Genomic DNA, 5,915 nt, shown 5'->3' on the forward strand with positions numbered 1-5,915 from the left:
TGTTACCTGAGCTAGATTTGACTCACTTTCAGAAGAAAAAAAAAAAAAGCTCAACTTTCATCTCATCAGACTTCAGTTTTCCTCCACCACTTTTCAGGTCATCACATGGCTTCTAGCAAACTCCAGGAATGACTTATATTGGCTCATCTCATGCGTGGTTTCCTTCTAGCCACCTTTCAAGTTTATCCATCACCTTGGTTGATGATGGTGTTACCTGAGCTAGATTTGACTCACTTTCAGAAGAAGAAAAAAAAAGCTAAACTTTCATCTCATCAGACTTCAGTTTTCCTCCACCACTTTTCAGGTCATCACATGGCTTCTAGCAAACTCCAGGAATGACTTATATTGGCTCATCTCATGCGTGGTTTCCTTCTAGCCACTCTCCCAAAGAGGCTGAATCTATGAAGTGCTAAACAGATTGGTTATGTCTGAACAGTTTCTCATATTTCAGTCAAAGCTCTCAGCAGTGTTGTAGCTTTCCCTTTGGTTACTTCTCTGCTCTTTTAGTCCAGTTACTCAGGTTGGTTGGTCTTCACTGCTCTTCTAAAGGTTCAAAGGGTTGTCTAATGTGTATAAACATAAAGTACAACTTTACATCCATAACACCTTACAGTGTTTGTTATGTTTATTGCAATTTAATAAAAAAAACAGTGCAAGGATATGATAATGTAAGCTTATTCAGAAGTAGGCCATTTATTTTCTCACTATTAAAATCTTATCGCCTCATGGGAAAGACAGCTCATTTTCTCTGAGAAATGTAGTAAAACAACATTGTGTGCCAAAACAGTACAGATTATATTACATGACCAGTTTCTCAGCATGTACACACTTTACTCCTAACTTTATTCTTCTGCTCCTATCCGTCGCTATTTCCTCTCTGTGTTTGAGTGAAGTAAGCCAGAAATAAAACAGGCCTTCATCCAGTAATGAAATGTCAGAGCAGTGGGCTTGTTTGCCCTCCTCAAATAATTTGCAATATCCTGACATCATGTGGTGAAGATTGGTATTGGCTCTTTTCATGCTATTTATATTCCAGTTTAAGTGAAATGACGACCTATATAGGCTATTTGTAGATTTATATATAAAATGTTTTTCTTTTTAATATAACGATTTATACTTACAATTAATACTTGTATTAACTAAAACTTTCCACACATTTGTTATTCAAAATATAAATGACATTATGATTATACATCATGGAAGATGTACAAAATACACAGCTCTTTCTTTTTGGTAAAAACTCATATTTTTTCTCTTTATTGCGTTTTTAAACAAGCAACTCCAAAACTAAATGTCACACATGACAGAGGGCTGTCATGTTTGTCAGCCCTCTGTAAGTAGATGGAAACACTAGAATGCTTGTATGAGCAGCAAAGAATGAGCTTTTAAACCTAAAAGCCTGGGAGGTAAAGAGAGACCTTAGAACAGGGGTGCCCACACTCGGTCCTGGAGGGCCGGTGTCCTGCAGAGTTTAGCTCCAACCCTAATCAAACACACCCGAAGCAGCTAATCAAGGTCTTACTAGGCATACTAGAAACTTCCAAGCAAGTGTGTTGAGGCAAGCTGGAGCTAAACTCTGCAGGACACCGGCCCTCCAGGATCAAGTTTGGGCACCCCTGCCTTAGAATTATGAATGAACTGATTAATCAATCAATCAACGCTGTAAAGCTACGTCATGAAGTTAGATGAAGACGGCGGATGGATATGATGTTGTGTTGGCAGTCTGCTCTAGTTCCTGCTCTGCCTCATGATTTCTGAGCATTGAGAGGAACGTCACTGTGACAGAATTTATTTTTCTGTAATGGGCTACACAGCGCGGCTAATGTAAGCAGTTCGTCGCAAAATTAGTAACACGTTATGCTTCACTTGAAAGCTAATATGAAGCGCAGTTAGGTGAAAATATGGGGAGAATATGCCGAGATTGTCAGAATACGGTTGACTTGCCTCAAATAGTTACTGCTACAAAAAAAATATTTTGCTTCCAAGCGACAAAATCTGTTAGCAGGATGGGAACTATTTCTTCAGGAAATCTCTTTAGGCGGAGGGATACAATCCTTCAGTGCGAGACACGAACAGTCGGTCAATGCGACCGTTCACCATCATCACAAAACCAGAAGTACGCATCTCTTACTTACACCCTGTCTGCAAATATATGTGTAATTGTACCACAAAGTACAGCTGCTCAGAAAGGAGATTCAACATGACGTAAGGTAAGAAGAAGACATAACATTTGTTGGTTCGCTAGCTCGGTGGCTAATCGTAGCGGCAAGTGCATTGATTACTGATGCTTGGATGGCTTTAGCCAATGACTGTTATTATCTCGGAACGCTTTTATACGTTTTAGTGTAACGTTAATGTTTATGTCATATGTATTTTACTCAGTAACGGTATCGTTTATGAAAGTGGCATACAGTTTTGAATGTCCTCTCACTCAGCGGTTAGTTTTGAGAGTGTCGTGCATTATTGAGAACAATATGTTCATATTTAGAGAGCTTCGTTGCCATCATTTGCCCCTTAGGTGTAATAATACTGTTTTCGCACGAAATAAGGAACAGACATGAACGTTTCGTCTTGTTGTGAGGCGTTCAACTCAATAGTGCGTCGAAGTTTGCTTGACAGACAGATGTAACGTTAGTGTTTTGTATTTACTTGAAACGCACTCTTGTACGTTAAGTCTAGATGCTTGTCTTATTATGAATAGCCCGTGTTTTATTATGAATTTCGCTCCGTTATTCTGATTCTTTGTGAACTGCGCTAACGTTAGATCGCGAACTCATTTCAGGTGCCATATGGTAGCTAAATGACTCGCCCTGCCAATGATTATTTGTTTATTTAAAGGTCTCTATCGACTGTAAATTAAGAATTATGTTATGTAAAGTTTTTTTCTGTAAGGCACAAAATATGATGTTAGGCAGAATATTATGGACTGACGGCTTCAGTCACCATTAACTTTCATTGCACTTTTCTCCATACAATGAAAGTGAATGGTGACCAAGGTTGTCATTCTGCCTAGCATCTATTTTTGTGTTCCACAGAAGAGAGTCAGTCATACAGGTTCACCTTTGGTAAATTAAAGGTGACATTTGACACTTTAGCTTGTACACTTTAATTATTAGAATAATAGGCAAATTCTTCATCATGACTACTTTATTTTATTTAATACAATTAGTTGTAGGCATTTATTGGCTCAAACAGCATTTGAACAGCACTGAATGGGTTTGTTTCCCAAACCCAATAAAAAGGAAAAGTGATTTTTCCTTCTGTCCTAGGAATGGTGTGCAACAATTGGGTTTCCAAAATAAAAATAAAAAATGTTTCCATAGGGGAATTGATTTTTAACTTATAAGCCCTTTAAAAACAAACCTACTGTAAGATATGAGGTTGTTAAACAATGTTGAAGACATCAGACTGCATTATTTCAACTTATTTAAGTTGTTTATCAGCAGAATTCCTGGTGAAAATCTACATTAACCATGATTCTGCAAAGAAATCTTTACCAATAGAACACAAACAGCCGAGTTCCGGAAGTTCAAAAGGAAATTGGTTTTCTTTTTTGACAGTTAAACCTTTATAGACAGACCTGTTGTGAGGTCTGAAGTTCTCATTTGTTTCTCTTTACATTAATTCAACTTATTTTCAAAATAATCGTGTTTCATAGTGGAATTCATGGTGAAAAACTACATCTCCCATGATTTAGCCCTGCCCACTCCCTTGAAGCACCGCAAATAACGTGATTGAGTCGGTCTTTCAAAGAAAGCTTTCAAAATACTTAACTGTTTGTATATATGCGTATTTGGCAATGAACTTAAAATATGTTTCTATAGATACAACCTAAAACTTAAAATTTCTCCATTGTTTTTAATTCAAGTAATGTCATTCACAATGCTTCATGGAATTGTAGTTCTTTCTTCTTTCCCTCACTGAAGCTTATAATTAGTTTTGTAGCTTTGTCTTTTTGCTAGATTTTCATTTACCATTTTTGCTTCAAATAAAAGTTAGTGATGTGATTTTCCTCGCAACTGGTTGGTTTGGTTAATGGTTAAAAATGCTTTAACAAATACTTTAAAAAAAATCTCTATAGATGTTTTTCCTGAATGCGGAAGTCATGCCTGACTCTCAACCGGAAGGATTCTTTGCATTTCCGTCATTTGTCAGTGCCTCACTCCTCAAAGTTTAATGACTGTGTAGATGACAAGAAACTGCCGACGTTAGCTACATTAAACTGTCATTCAATGTATCATGGGATTGTAGCTCTTTTCCTCATGAAAGACCTTTGTCTTTTGGTCCGATTTTCAAATACGTTTTTGCTTCAAATCAAAGTTTGTGTTGTGATTCACCTTGCAGCTCTTTCCCTCACTGAAGCTTATAATTAGTTTTGTAGCTTTGTCTTTTTGCTAGATTTTCATTTACCATTTTTGCTTCAAATAAAAGTTAGTGATGTGATTTTCCTCGCAACTGGTTGGTTTGGTTAATGGTTAAAAATGCTTTAACAAATACTTTTTAAAAAATCTCTATAGATGTTTTTCCTGAATGCGGAAGTCATGCCTGACTCTCAACCGGAAGGATTCTTTGCATTTCCGTCATTTGTCAGTGCCTCACTCCTCAAAGTTTAATGACTGTGTAGATGACAAGAAACTGCCGACATTAGCTACATTAAACTGTCATTCAATGTATCATGGGATTGTAGCTCTTTTCCTCATGAAAGACCTTTGTCTTTTGGTCCGATTTTCAAATACGTTTTTGCTTCAAATCAAAGTTTGTGTTGTGATTCACCTTGCAGCTGGTTGGTTTGAATCATGACTTGTAACTCTTAAACTAAAACTTTTTTAAAATCTTTATTGGGAAAATGCTTCCAGAACCAGCACAGCTGAAGAAGTGAGCAGGTGCTGTTGTACTCTAAGGTTTGAAAGATTGAATGTGCTTCCAATGTAGTCAGCAACTTTGCTAAGATTCCTTCATCTGTTTAAAGTTTTGAATTCGTCTTTAAATCGGCCACTCCCTTGACATGTGTGTAGTGTGGCTGTAAGGTTCGGCTCTGTTTATCTAGTGTGGTTCACACCCTCCTTAAGCACAGGGCAGGTCAGGAGATCCTGCAGAGAGCACCAGCTTATAGCAGCCAGTGCCGGGACTTTGGATTGGCCTCTGAGTGCATTATGTGTCCAGCTGTGATGGAAAACAAAAGTACCCCATAATGAGCACTGCCAATCTCAACGATAAAGCTCCCCTGTCTCTCATCAGCCCCACCTCCATCTTTCCTTTCTCCAGCTTCTTCTAGTCACAACACGCAGTGAGTCATGTAACACGCTGCCCCCATCCCTCCCTCTGCTCTCCCCATCCTGTTGTCGTCAGAGAGCTGCCACGTGCCGGAGCACTCCGCTCATGGCATGAATAGAGCTCCGGAGGTTGACGTCACGCACTCTAAACTCCACCATTTTGGCAGGCAATCAGGAGAGTGCTAGAGCATTGGTATCGACAGTTGTACAACAATAATTTAAAACCAGACTGTTTAGACCTTACAAACCTTACTATTTCAACAGGGTGGACAGCTGCTGTGCGCCAGGATGCCAGAACAGGCAGGGGAAAGCTAGGGTTGCCAATCGTCCCGTATTAGCCGGGACGTCTTGTATATTGGGTTTAATTTATGTGTCCCGTACGTGACCTCACTTGGCCAGTTTCTTGCCCCCTCACACAGTATTTGTTAAGTAAATCAGAAAATCCTGAACCTAACTCTTTGGGGAAGGCTGCAGAATCCTTTGCTGGCTGGTCGCTCCCGCTTCACAATTAAGCGGCGCTCACGCTAATGCCAATTCCATCTGTGTTTTGACTTCGGTAAATCAGTTTTGGCAAATACAAACTTCGTGATTATTTTTCATGAGTCCAACATCCCGCCGTGCAAGAAAACATGCAATCTACCC

The 5,915-nt window shown here is 38.9% G+C and overlaps 1 protein-coding gene across 1 annotated transcript in view; it reads left to right on the forward strand.

Annotated features, from left to right (window-relative positions):
• Positions 1-2,045: 2,045 nt before the first annotated feature.
• sgsm3 (small G protein signaling modulator 3) overlaps positions 2,046-5,915 on the forward strand; it is a 25,721-nt gene continuing 21,851 nt past the window's right edge. Inside the window, exon 1 of the mRNA XM_016269166.1 lies at positions 2,046-2,210. The gene's annotated coding sequence lies outside the window, so the exon portion shown is untranslated. The remainder of the gene's footprint in view (positions 2,211-5,915) is intronic.

Source organism: Sinocyclocheilus grahami, unplaced genomic scaffold (assembly GCF_001515645.1).
Source record: "Sinocyclocheilus grahami isolate Dianchi unplaced genomic scaffold, SAMN03320097.WGS_v1.1 scaffold49.1, whole genome shotgun sequence".
Lineage (NCBI taxonomy): Eukaryota > Metazoa > Chordata > Actinopteri > Cypriniformes > Cyprinidae > Sinocyclocheilus > Sinocyclocheilus grahami.